The 14,809-nt window shown below is 45.1% G+C and overlaps 1 protein-coding gene across 6 annotated transcripts in view; it reads right to left on the bottom strand.

Moving 5' to 3' along the window:
* Window positions 1-11,458, bottom strand: part of PRICKLE4 (prickle planar cell polarity protein 4) — a 96,624-nt gene extending 85,166 nt beyond the window's left edge. For 3 of the 6 annotated variants that reach the window (XM_077295293.1, XM_077295295.1, XM_077295297.1), the window contains exon 1: window positions 11,319-11,458. The gene's annotated coding sequence lies outside the window, so the exon portion shown is untranslated. The remainder of the gene's footprint in view (window positions 1-11,318) is intronic. The other 3 variants (XM_077295292.1, XM_077295294.1, XM_077295296.1) reach the window with 1 other exon arrangement.
* Window positions 11,459-14,809: the final 3,351 nt, after the last annotated feature.

Here is a 14,809-nt window from a genome sequence, read left to right as displayed (position 1 = left end):
AAAAATTGAGAGCTAAAAAATAATTTGAGGAAAGAAAAATAATTTTTTATTTGCATCGCTCTGCGTTATAAACCTCTGTGAAGCACTTGGGGGTTCAAAGTGCTCACCGCACATCTAGATTAGTTCCTTGGGAGGTCTAGCTTCCAAAATGGGGTCACTTGTGGGGGAGCTCCAATGTTTAGGCACACAGGGGCTCTCCAAAAACGTGACATGGTGTCCGCTAACGATTGGAGCAAATTTTTCATTCAAAAAGTCAAATGGCGCGCCTTTCCTTACGAGCTCTGCCGTGCGCCCAAACAGTGGTTTCTGACCACATATGAGGTATCAGTGTACTCAGGAGAAATTGCCCAACAAATTTTAGGATCCATTTTATCCTGTTGCCCATGGGAAAATGAAAAAATTGAGGCTAAAAGAATTTTTTTGTGAAAAAAAAAAAAAAAAGTACTTTTTCATTTTTACGGATCAATTTGTGAAGCACCTGGGGGTTCAAAGTGCTCACTATGCATCTAGATAAGTTCCTTGGGGGGTCTAGTTTCCAAAATGGGGTCACTTGTGGGGGAGATCCAATATTTAGGCACACAGGGGCTCTCCAAACGCGATATGGTGTCCGCTAAAGATTGGAGACAATTTCATTCCAAAAGTCAAATGGCGCTCCTTCCCTTTCCGAGTCCTGTCGTGCGTCCAAATAGTGGTTCCCCCCCCCACATATGGTGTTTCGGCGTACTCAGGACAAATTGTACAATAACTTTCAGGGTCTAGTTTCTCCTTGAGGGGTGCAGTTTTTTGAATGGTGTCACTTTTGGGTATTTTCAGCCATATAGACCCCTCAAACTAACTTCAAATGTGAGGTGGTCCCTAAAAAAAATGGTTTGTAAATTTTGTTGTAAAAATGAGAAATCGCTGGTCAAATTTTAACTCTTCTAACTTCCTAGCGAAAAAAAAATTTTGTTTCCAAAATTGTGCTGATGTAAAGTAGACATGTGGGTAATGTTATTTATTAACTATTTTGTGTCACATAACTCTCTGGTTTAACAGAATAAAAATTCAAAATTGCGAAATTTTCAAAATTTTCACCAAATTTCCGATTTTTTCACAAATAAATGCAAAAATTATCGACCTAAATTTACCACTAACATGAAGCCCAATATGTCACGAAAAAAACAATCTCAGAATCGCTATGATCCGTTGAAGCGTTCCTGAGTTATTACCTCATAAAGGGACACTGGTCAGAATTGCAAAAAATGGCCAAGTCATTAAGGTCAAAATAGGCTGGGTCATGAAGGGGTTAAAATTTAGGAGGTTTTCATGGAAAGGAAAAACCTTACGTTTTTTCCCTTTTAAATTGCTAAACATGGATTCTTGTACCGTGCGTTGTTCCTTGGGCATTTCGACCCACATAGTGGACCTAACCAATTTTAGTAATTCCCCAATATTTTCGGACAAAAAATTAGGGTGGCCACACTCCTCATCTGAGGAGTCCAGTTCCGACACTTCCGAGGGGGTTAATTCTCACAGGTCTTCCTCTGAATCTATGTCTGAACTTTGTTTTTTTTTTTTAGAGGTATGGGGAGGGGAGGGTTTTTCAGCGCTGATTGCCGCTTGTTCCTTTAACTGCCCTTTTACTGATATCTTCACCTCATCTCTAATGATGGTTTTAATACTTTTGAGCAGGGACGGTGACTCTTCGTCTACTGTCCTATCAATACATGGCCGACAGAACCGTTTTTCATATGTTTTAGGGAGGGTTTCCCTGCATAACGCACATGCTCTATTCTTCTGTTTTGAGGTGGCATTTTAACCTACAAAATAAACATGTAAACATATAAGGCCATCGCTACTTGTGTTTTTTGCCTTACAAAGGCACTCACCTACCGAACCCCTTGGATGCCACGGCAGGCTGTGGGTTTTCTTTCTCCTCTGGTGCGTGTCCATCTGCAGCGGGGTCCGCCATGCTTGAGGCTGTTTACCGCTGGGGAACTGTGTGCTACTTTCTTTTATCTGAGTGGAGCGGCGTGCGCGCTCCTGGAACGACTCCAATCCTCAAGCGTCCAGCACACCCTCTCACTCTGGCATGTGACGTCACTTCCGGCGCGACCGGAAGTCGTCACCCATTCAGTCGGCGCCAGCGTCGTGATGGGCACGCCTGCACCCGGCCCAACCTCCTGACAGGAACGACCGCCGAGGAGTCCAGAGAGGGGACGAGCGCGGCAACAGACAGCCCCCCTTGGCCGGGATTACAGACGCGCACCACCGTGCCCAGCTGCCACACCCACCGTGGACCTCGGCCTCCGGACCGGAATCATCAGAGGGGGATCCCTCTGGATGTATTCTACAACAGGCATCCGCCTGCAGGATCAGGAAACCAAAACTGAGGAGGGGGGACTGCCCCCTTTTCTCTCTGCTACAGGTTTCCTGTTCCTGGGGGCGCATACCATTTCTCATGTGCGGTTCTGTCATGGGGGAAGGGAAAAAAAAAAAGCCATGCATGTTTGGTATCTGCATGCTCGTAATGACCTGGAGAATCATATTTGCGGGCAGTTTTAGCATTTAGTGAACATGGTTAATAAAAATAAAAGAAACAAACAAAAAACGCTGGAATTGCACTTATTTTTGCAATTTCACCGCACTTGGAATTTTATTTTTTTTATAAGTTATAGGTTGAACTCTTCTTTCATCCTTAACCCCATCCCCCAAAATTATGTAACTTTACATCAGAACTACAAGCGAGTAATCACAATCTGGCATCGTTACATCAAGCCATTAAACAGTCACCAATCATGACAAACAGCGGGAAGCTCAGAAGCACAACCAAGGGTTGCTTGCACTGGTCCAATCATTGCAGTCCCATGCTGGTGATCACTGTGATTGGCCAATCACAAGTGTTATGAGCGGAGTTCAGCATCATCGTCGACAATAACAAGCTCATTTATGCTACAAAGCTTGTCAGAGTCAGTCACAGTGCAGATCAGTGCTGCAGAAGCACAGAGAGTAAAAAAATAAAATAAAATAAAAATAAATAAAGATCGCCCCTTTATCATCCTATATCATAGTGAATGAGACAGTTTTGACCTATGCATCGGCCATCAAGGGTCAAAGTTGTCAGAAGAAGCAAACACAGACTTGTCCTTATCCCAGACAAGTTTTCAAAATCATGCTATAGTTTACAAAAACAGCTGTTTTTCTGTATGAAAGAAAAAAAAAACCCCACACCAAACAGACTTGTATAAAAACACATTCGAGCATCTTAGGGTTGACTAAAGAAAGACAGAATATTTCAAGGGAGATTCTTTAGTTCAAGGACTTTTTTTTTTTTCAACAGTTCGATGTTCTTTTAAATGCACAAAACTTGACAAACTACATTATTTAAAATAAAAATGCCCACAAGAGGTTTTCATATCACAGATGTATTTTACTTGTATTAGATAGCTGATGCACTGCTTGCACCACCTTAAAATTAAAAAAGCAAAATAATGTACATATTGTAAAGTAACATCACGTGTTAGAAGGGAGATCCTCTGTGTGTAACAAAAAAAAAACAAAAGGCCATTATCATTGTTGTGTGTATTCCACACCCAACAATCAGCAGAACAAAGGCAGTCGATGTCTGAATTGCTGTCAGGTAAAGAAGTCAAAGGGCCCTTTCTTACAAATGATTGGTGGGGTAACCCCACCTAATATTACATGAAAGAAAACCTGTCATCACGATTATGCATGTTGAAGTAAAGCCATGGCCATAATGGCGCTGTTCTACAGATTCATAGATACCTTTAAATGAAAAAAAAAAAAATCATTCTGGTTGTTTAATCAGCAGGCTGGCTTTCACAGAAGTAGTCATGACAAGCACAAGAGTCTTCAGCAGATCTCTGGCTGTCATTGCAACCCATCAGGACCCCGCAATCACAACACGAGATCACCAATTGGCGCATAGACTAGCGCTAGCCCTCCCCCCCAGTATGTCCGGGGTCACACTTGCGAGTGTGAAGTGAGAAACTCGTGCGAGTCTCTCGCATCAATACCCGGCACTGCCGCCGGCCCTCGGACCGGAGCGTGCCGCTGCATGTATTTCTATGCAGCCGCACACTCCGGTCTGAGTGCTGACGGCAGTGGAGGGTACTGATGCGCTTGATTTCTCGCATCACACTCGCAAGTGTGACCCCGGCCTAAATATCGCTGTCACATATTGACAGCCGAGGGTGGAGCACTGTTCCACCTCCAGGTTTTAGAGGCAGATTATAACTGATTATCACAGCCATCATCTCAAGGCAAAGAAGCAAGCTCACCATGCAAGACTGCATTAAAGTCAGGGAGCCAACACATAACATAACAAGAACGCCATATTTTGGTAGGGTGTTAAAAGGAGTTTACCCATTGGCAAAGTATATTTTAATCAATAGATTTTAATAAAAAAATAAAGTTCCACAATGGAGGAATTAAAAAAATGTTCCTGTGCTGAGAATCTTATAAATGTCCCCCTGCTGTGTGCGGTGTTTTGGCTGCATCTGACCGTACAGAAACAAGGTCTGATCATACCACAGCTCCTGGCCAGGAAAGGAAGCAAAATAGAGTATACCTACATTACAACAAGGGTTCCCCACCAACTCTAAGGTAAAGCTTTTTTTAGATATGTCTTACGTCACATAAAGCAGCAGCTGAAATCCCATGTATACTCGCTTTCTTCCCTGCCCAGGAGATGTGGTATTATCAGACCATATTTCTGCACAGTCAGACAACCATTACACAGTACATAGCAGGGGAACATTTAAAAGTTTCTCAGCATAGGCTCATTTTTTAACACAAACAATTTTGGAACTTATTATTCCAAGATCTATTGCTTAAATGTATTTTTTTCACAGGACAAGCCCTTTAAGCCTCATTCAGACATCTGTTATTCACATGTCACGACTCAGGTGACCCAGGACCAGGGGCTCCTTCCCTGTCCCTACCACGAGGGAGTGCCCTAACACGCCATATTCCCCGGGATATTTCTAAAGGTGAAGATGCCAGGGCCACCACCCTTGCCTTATCTCCTGAGTTAACCCTCCATCTTTTCTTTTACCCCCACCCAGGGAAGAGGGGCGCTATCGTGCACCGCAGTACACCAACCCGACAAACAAGGCTACACAAATAAGGGGGTAACTGAAAATATCGGGCATACAAATATTCATTCACATATAAGAGGAATGCAGCAGGAAGTGGAGGATGGGGAAAATCATGTAAGAGGAGGGAAGAGAACTACCACACTTACAAACAAAGTAACAGTCACAGATAACTCCTCCAAAACTCCTCATTTGAACATCTCTCCTCCTAAGCCATACAGCAAAAGCTAGCTCTGACATGGTTTTAAATCAGGACAGAAATTATAAAGGGGATGGGAGTGGCTATCTGAAATCAGCTGAGAGCTCAGGATTTCCAACATGGCTGATTATGTATTTTAGTAGGACAGGGTTAAACACCATTAAAAAGGAGAAGTGCTCCTTCTCAGCACAGTAGTAGGAGCAATGAGATGCTGTGGTCTTCTGGCTCCTCTGTTGCAGTAACCCCGTGACACCACATCTTGAAGTCACAGATTAAACTCGCCAATGCAAACCCCTGAAAACCTAGGACAGCATATGGATGGCATACCAGGACTGTTCATTTTTTCTATTTGATAGAAGCTTGAAAAAAAGTTTGTTTTACATGAGAAAGACTGATGAATAAACACTAATAGTAAATAAAAAAAAAAAAACACACAACACCGGCCAGTCAGTGATAAAAATCATATCCAGAACACAGTCTATTTTTATTATAATAAATGGGGGGGGGGGGGGGGAGAAACCTGAAGGAGGCCAATGTTATAAATGTCAAAAAAGGACATTGAGAATTTTTTAATATTTCAATAACATTTATTGTCTGTGCTGCATGACAGTAACACTTGAAATACCTTGTACTACGAGGCACGCAATTATAATACATTTAAGAGCCTATCCCATTAAAAACTAGGACAACAATGTTTGATGAGGTAATTCTCATTACAGGCTCTCATTCAGGACAGGGCTACACACAGACTATTTTGGTTTCAAGTAGCAAAACCGTTGTCGTCCACAGTAATACGCCACATTCTTATGAGTTCTTGATACAGAACATTTACTGATGATTAATACAAGATGATGTGCATTCATTTCTATTGAGAGAAGCCAAATGAGTTTAGCCTGCACACGACCGCTTACATGTGGTACCATGACTAAACACTTGCACCAGGAATCACACTCATGACTGGGTGGGCTGCGACGCCAGACATCCTCTATAATATTACACTGGTCACTAGAATACTTAAACGGCAACAGTCACACATGGAATTTTAATTTGTCTTTCATTCAATTTTTTTTTCACGGTTTGATATATTATCCACAGTTACACGCCATACAAATCTACTATATAATTGTCTAAGGGGTACTTTCGTCTGTCTGTCCCGGAAATCCCACGTCGCTGACTGGTCGCGGCTGCCAGGCCGCGACCAATCAGTGCCGGGCACAGTTCAGCCGAGAATTAGTCCCTCCCTACTTCCGTCCTGTCAGTGCCCGGCGCCCGCTCCATACTCCCCTCCAGTCAGCACTGACACAGGGTTAATGGCAGCGTTAACGGACCACGTTATGCCGCGGGTAACGCACTCCGTTAACGCTGCTATTAACTCTGTGTGACCAACTTTTTACTATTGATGCTGCCTATGCAGCATCAATAGTAAAAAGATATAATGCTAAAAATAATAAAAAAACAAAAAACCTACTTTTCTCACCTTCCGTCGTCCGCCGATGCACGCGGCTGCCGCCAGCTTCCGTTCCCAGAGATGCATTGCGAAATTACCCAGAAGACTTAGCGGTCTCGCGAGAACGCTAAGTCATCTCGGTAATTTCGCAATGCATCTCTGGGAACGGAAGCTGGCGGCAGCCGCACGGGCATTGTGACCAATTCGCTGGACACCGGCGGGTGAGTATATAACTATTTTTTATTTTATTTTTTTTAACAGGGATATGGTGCCCACATTGCTATATACTACGAGGGCAGTTTTATATACTGCGTGGCTGCTATATACTACGTGGCCAATGTTATATACGGCATAGGCTGTATTATATACTATGTGGCCTGTACTACTGTATATATTACGTGGGCTGTGTTATATTTTGCGTGGCTGCTATATACTACATGGGCAGTGTTATATACTGCGTAGGCTGTTATATATTACGTGGGCTGTGTTATATACTACGTGGTTGTGTTATAGACCGTGTGTCTGCTATATACTACATGGCTCCTATACACTATGTGGCTGCTTTATACAAACATACATATGCTAGAATACCCGATGCGTTAGAATCGGGCCACATCTAGTCTATTATATAATTGTCTAAGGGGCACTTCCGTCTGTATGTCTGTCTGTCTTTCACGGAAATCCCGCGTTGTGCCCTTGGTCAGCGACGGGCACAGTCCGGCCGCGAATTCGCCCCTTCCTACTCTGTCAGTGCCCCATCCAGTCAGCGCTCACACAGGGTTAATGGCTGCAGTGTAACGCAGTCCGTTAACTCTGCTATTAACCCTGTGTGACCAACTTTTTACTATTGATGCTGCCTATGCAGCATCAATAGTAAAAAGATCTAATGTTAAAAATAATAAACAAAATAAAAAATTATTATATTCTCACCTTCTGTCGCCTTTCCCGCTGCTCCTCGTGACGCTCCGGTCCATGCATTGCGGTCTCGCGAGATGATGACGTAGCGGTCTCGCGAGACTGCTCCGTCATCATCTCGCGAGATCGCAATGCATTCTTGGGACCGAAGCGTCACAAGGAGCATCGGTAAACGCCTGGGCTGGATCCGGTGGCCGACGGAAGGTGAGTATATAACTATTTTTTATTTTAATTCTTTTTTTAACAGGAATATGGTGCCTACATTGCTATATACTGCGTGGGCTGTGGTTATATACTGCGTGGGCTGTGTTATATACTGCGTGGGCTGTGCTATATACTGCGTGGGCTGTGCTATATACTGCGTTTCTGTGCTATATACTACGTGGCTGTGGTATATATTACGTGGCTGGGCAATATACTACATCGCTGTTATCTATACTACGTGGGCTGTGTTATATATTACGTCTCTGTGCTATATACTACGTGGTTGTGCTATATACTACATGGCCTGTGCTATATACTACGTGGGCTGTTATATACTACGTGGGCTGTGTTATATATTACGTCTCTGTGCTATATACTACGTGGCTGTGCAATATATTACGCGGCTGTGCAATATACTACGCGGCTGGGCAATATACTACGTGGCTGGGCAATACACTATGTGGGCTGTGTTATATACCGCATGGGCTGTGTTATATACTGCGTGGGCTGTGTTATATACTGCGTGGGCTGTGTTATATACTGCGTGGGCTGTGCTATAAACTATGTGGCTGGGCAATATACTACGTGGCTGTGCTAGATACTACGTGGCTGTACAATATATTACGTGGCTGGGCAATACACTACGTGGGCTGTGTTATATACAGCGTGGGCTGTGTTATATACTACGTCTCTGTGCTATATACTACTTTGGCTGTGGTATATATTACGTGGCTGGGCAATATACTACATCGCTGTGCTCTATACTACGTGGCCTGTGTTATATACTGCATGGGCTGTTATATACTACGTGTCTGTGCTATATACTACGTGGCTGTGCAATACACTACGTGGCTGGGCAATATACTATGTGGGCTGTGCTATATACTACGTGGGCTGTGTTATATACTACGTGGGCTGTATGCTACTTGGCTGTGCTATATTTCTCTGCTGTATCTGTACATCATGAATCGTGGTATGTGTTAAAGAGGGGGGCCCGCTGAGACTCTTTGGCCCGGGGCCCTCAAAAACCTGGAGCAGGCCCTGGCTTCACTGATTGTTCGCGGCCGGGCGTGACCAAACAGCGACAGGCGCAGTCCGGCCGCGAATTGGCGTGGAATTTGAACCACACTTCGCTAATTGGTCACGCCCCCAGCCGGCCGAATCCTGTGTATGAATTCCATAATTCTGAAAACTTCATAAACTACATATATATTCTAGAATACCCGATGCGTTAGAATCGGGCCACCATCTAGTCTATCTATATAATCGTCTAAGGGGTGCTTCCGTCTGTTTGTCTGTCTGTAACGGAAATCCCGCGTCGCTGATTAGTCGCGGCCGGCCGCGACCAATCAGCGACAGGATTAGTCCGGACGCGAATTGGCCCCTCCCTACTCTCCTCAAGTCAGTGCCCCCTCCCTACTCCCCTCCAGTCAGTGTCAGTGTGCCGGACCAACTTTTTACTATTGATGCTGCCTATGCAGCATTAACAGTAAAAAGATATAATGTTAAAAGTAATTTAAAAAAATAAAAAATTGTGCTATTCTCACCTTCCGCCGTACACGGATGTGCGCGATGCTGCCGCCAGCTTCCATTCCCAGTGATGCATTTCGAAATTACCCAGATGACTTAGCGGTCTCACGAGACCGCCAAGTCATCTGGGTAATTTCGCAATGCATCACTGAGAACGGAAGCTGGCGGCAGCATCGCGCGCATCGGGACATATTCGGAGGACGCAAAAGGGTGAGTATATAACTATTTTTTATTTAAAATTTTTAATTTTTTTTTTTTAACAGGGATATGGTGCCCACACTGCTATATACTACGTGGGCTGTGTTATATACTGCGTGGCCTGTGTTATATACTGCGTGGCCTGTGTTATATACTGCGTGGCCTGTGTTATATACTGCGTGGCCTGTGCTATATACTGCCTGGCTGCTATATACTACGTGGGTAGTGTTATATACTGCATGGGCTGTGCTATATACTACGTGGCTGTGCTATACGCTACGTGGCTGTGCTATATGCTACGTGGCTGTGCTATATACTACGTATCTGTGCTATATACTACGTGGATCTGTGCTATATACTACGTGGATCTGTGCTATATACTACGTGGATCTGTGCTATATACTACGTGGATCTGTGCTATATACTACGTGGCTGGCTGTGCTATATACTACGTGGCTGTGCTATATACTACGTGGCTGTGCTATATACTGCGTGGGCTGTGCTATATACTGCGTGGGCTGTGCTATATACTGCGTGGGCTGTGCTATATACTGCGTGGGCTGTGCTATATACTGCGTGGGCTGTGCTATATACTGCGTGGGCTGTGCTATACACTGCGTGGGCTGTGCTATATACTGCGTGGGCTGTGCTATATACTGCGTGGGCTGTGCTATATACTGCGTGGGCTGTGCTATATACTGCGTGGGCTGTGCTATATACTGCGTGGGCTGTGCTATACACTGCGTGGGCTGTGCTATATACTGCGTGGGCTGTGCTATATACTGCGTGGGCTGTGCTATATACTGCGTGGGCTGTGCTATATACTACATGGCTGGCTGTGCTATATACTACGTGGCTGGCTGTGCTATATACTACGTGGCTGTGTTATATACTACGTGGCTGTGCTATATACTACTATACATATTCTAGAATACCCGATGCGTTAGAATCGGGCCACCATCTAGTACCGTATAAAATGCCTCAGTAAACCCACTCTGTCCAAACTGTTACAGCTTCCTAAAACGCCGTAGAAAACAGCGATATTGAAAAAAAAAATGACATTTTTTCAATTATATAAAAGCTTTTAGTATACGATTTTATTTATTTGATCCTTCTCAGTGGACATTTGTTTTATCCCCTCTATGACACAGATGTGTTTTGATTGCACAGCACAAAGGGGAAACAAAAAGCAGATGCCCACAGAGAAGATCTGTGGCAGATACTCACATGGTTGAAGGGAAAAATTCTGGGCTCTTTATTACTAGGGGGCACAACAACAACAAAAAAAGAAACTATGTTACATAAATAATCAGTGAATCTGGAGCACTAAAGGAGGTGCAGAGTCCTCTCATAGGTCCTGGAGGTATACTCAACCATCACTGCGCCTATAACGAGGACATGTGGATTGCCGAATATTTCCGAACCACCCAGAGCCAAGAGCTTAGCCTGGCCTGGCATGTACCAGCCTTAGAGCAGACCGGTGCCCTAATGACAGCAGCAGGTTCATGACATGACATTTAGTTGAAATTAGCAATTATACAGTTCTTATAATACCAGTCCTGACGTATCTACTAACAGCTGTAGAAAGTGACCTGCCAAATGTCATCCGTCTACTCATAAACATGACAAATGCCAAGAACACACCAGTGACAGCTGGGTCTATCCGGTGCCTGCCACATCCCCTCCATGGTCCCTTGTCCACCATGGAAAGGTAGAGTCATTCACTGACCTGTGTCCAGGAGGTGACAGGGACAGGACGCCGCGATGTCCGCCTGCTGCAGGGGCTGACTGGAAACGAAACAGGATCTGTGACCGACCAGGAACTACAGTCATCTACCTGCCGGTCCCTCCTCACAGGGACTTCAGCTGGTAAGCAGCCAATAGCAGCGGAGGGCGGGAACCTTTCAGAGCACTCATTGGCTGCGATCTCTCAGCTGCCTTTTTCCCGGCTCAGACACCACCTCACGGTCTTTCCTCGGCTGTCTGTGTAGTCACTCACTGTTTGTGACGTCGCTCTCGCGTCTCAGTGAGGGCTGTGCTGCTGGTGGATAGATGAAATTGTCCTATCCGTATAGGGCATAAAGACATCACATTACACAGTCCCTTTTGTATGACTCGCATTTGTTTTAAGCAGTCATTTGCTATAAACTGGCAGTTTTTTGCAACTGCAACGTTCCATCATCAGTTACCCCATGGCAGAGCAGGGTGCCCTCCTAATTTCATAATATGTCCTTACCAGTCGTTGTTAGAGATGCTCGTCTTGTATTAACCTAAGACCTCACGCAGCCATTAATTATTCCTGTACAGGGTCAAACTGGGGTGACTAAGGCCAGGGCTTTAGACAAAGTGGGGCCCTGGCAAGGGTGAACCTAGCCTCTCTGCTGCCTGAGGCAACTGCAAAATGCCCCCCCCCCCACCCAGCAGGGCTATAAAATCAGTACAAATACCGTATTTTTCGGATTATAAGACACACCCCAAATTTTGAGGAGAAAAATAGGAAAAAAAATATATTTTTTAATAAAATGGTGGTGCTTTTTATAATCCATGTGTCTTATTGCTTACTGGGGGTGGTGGCTGCGGTGAAGCGGGGTCCCAGGGTCACTGCTGGACGAGATGGAGTGATGCTGCAGGCCGCAGGTTGGGATGAGGGAGTGTTCCGATGTGCTGCACGCCACTGCGGGTGTCCGGTGCTGCTTCAGGTGTCTGGTGCTGCTGCGGGGGCCCTGCCAACATTTCGTGAAAGGCCAGAGCCCCCCCGCAGGTCCATAGTTTTCTATGCGGTGGACTCAGGGAAAATGGCCATCGGGGGGGGGGGCGCATGAGGAGATGGAGATCTGGGAACCAAGATCTTTGGAGATGAGCTATCATCTCCTGAGATCTTGGCGCCGAGATGTCCATCTGTGCATGCGCCGCACCCTGGCTGCCATTTTCCCGGAGTCCACGGCACAGGAAAGCATGGAACTGCTGGGGGGCTCTGGCCTTTCACAAAATGTCGGCAGAGCCTCCCACAGCGCCGGAGACCCCCAAAGCAGCGCCGGAGACCCCCTCAACCCATCCTGCAGCATCGGTACCAGTAAGGTATATCCACATTATAAGATGCACCCCCATTTACCTCCCAAATTTTGGGGAAAAAAGTGCGTCTTATAATCCGTAAAATAGGAATATATTTGAAACATCGATCTTTACACTTGTTAAAGTTCTGTATAAGTAGTAGAAATAAAGGATTTTAAGAATACTACTCAATGTATGGTTTCAGTTTCAGAAATCAACAGCTGGGCCTTAATGAAAATAGTTCAACACACCCTCTTGCCAGGTAGAACTTCAAGGTCTTGGACAATAGAAAAACTATACAAAATACACAAATGAATACACCAATAAAAACCAATGCTGCACATATTATAAGTGCATACTGTACATCATCCCAAGTCTTAGGCTACTTTCACACTAGCGTCGTTTGGCCTCTGTCGCAATGCGTCGTTTTGGAGAAAACGCATCCTGCAAAAGTGCTTGCAGGATGCGTTTTTTCTCCATTGACTTGCATTAGCGACGCATTGCGACGGATTGCCACACGTCGCATCTGTCGTGCGACGGATGCGTCGTGTTTTGGCGGACCGTCGGCACAAAAAAACGCTACATGTAACGTTTTTTTGTGCGACGTGTCCGCCATTTCCGACCGCGCATGCGCAGCCGGAACTCTGCCCCCTCCTCCCCGGACCTTACAATGGGGCAGCGGATGCGTTGAAAAACTGCATCCGCTGCCCCCGTTGTGCGGCGCTTTCAACGCTAGCGTCGTTGCGTCGGCACGTCGCATTGCGACGTGCAGTGCACGACGCTAGTGTGAAAGTAGCCTTAGAGACTCTAATGTCCACTCTTAAACAGCCTTCCCATTTTAGACAATCCATACTTGTGTTAGAAGGGTCCAGTGCCAATTAGTAAAATAAAGTGTCCACCTTTCTTAATTGGTAAAAGTCCTTTTAGGCTAGTTTCACATTTGCGTTCGAATCCGCAGCGTTTAATCCGCATCTGCAAGTGCAGGAAAAAACACGTACAAACGCAGCATTTTTTAGACGCATGCGGGAACGCATGTGGTTAATAAAACCCCGCGTTTTCACGCTTTACCATGCATTTTGTCATGTGTTTGCAGTTTTTGTGCGCATGGTGGAAAATTTTACAGGAGAAAAATCTAGATAACCAGACACCGCCAACGGGACTACACAGGGCGTGTATTATGGGATATCTATATATATACCCTAGGACTGTTGAAATCTTAACAGTGTGCTACTCTATCCTGTGTCATGATGTATCTTCGTATGGAGAGCTTTTATTTCAACCTGGATTTAAGCATCAAGCTGTTTCTTGCCTGTGCGTTTGCTTGGGAGCAACACAGAAATCGCGAAAGATGGAGAAGGACACGGCGTAGGTGTTTTTGGCGACACCCCATTATCGAACTACGTGAGAGCCATGGAGCCTATCACACACTATATGGCGAGCTTAATGCCAACCCGGACAAATTCCCGGAATATACCAGGATGTCGCAAGACTCTTTTCTGGATTTGCTTGGTCGTGTCCAAGGAGCCATCCAGAGACAGGACACCAAGCTCCGTAGAGCGATTCCACCAGAGGAACGTCTGCTGGTTACATTAAGGTGCCAGTCCTAATTTTGGTTGGTCTGACATGTATTCTTTGTATTTTCCTTTATGTCTTTAGCAGAACAACACCATAAATAGAATTGATTGTAAATTATTTTTTATTTATTTTATTACAGATTTCTGGCAACCGGAGAGAGTTTATCATCCCTCCACTTCCAATACCGACTTGGAATTTCCACCCTGTCCGGAATAGTTGCGGACACCTGCCGGGCTTTGTGGAATGTTCTCCGGGATGAGTTTATACCCCTACCCACCGTGGACATGTGGATTGAAATGGCTGAAAAATTCTGGAGTGTGTGTGATTTCCCCAAGTGTTTGGGAGCAGTGGATGGAAAGCACATCCGCATTATCAAACCAGCCAGAACAGGATCAGAGTACTTAAACTATAAAAAATATTTTTCTGTTGTGTTCTTGGCAATAGCAGATGCGGACTGTCGCTTCATCGCCGTGGACATTGGAGCTTTTGGCCGTGGCAACGATTCCCAGACTTTCAAAAACTCAGATATGGGCCGCCGTGTGTATGGCAAAAATTTTAATTTTCCACGGCCACGACCTCTCCCCAAGACTCAAG

The sequence above is a fragment of the Ranitomeya variabilis genome, chromosome 3 (assembly GCF_051348905.1).
Source record: "Ranitomeya variabilis isolate aRanVar5 chromosome 3, aRanVar5.hap1, whole genome shotgun sequence".
Lineage (NCBI taxonomy): Eukaryota > Metazoa > Chordata > Amphibia > Anura > Dendrobatidae > Ranitomeya > Ranitomeya variabilis.
The sequence above is the reverse complement of the archived record's forward strand: the minus strand, read 5'-3'. Positions and strand labels throughout refer to the sequence as shown.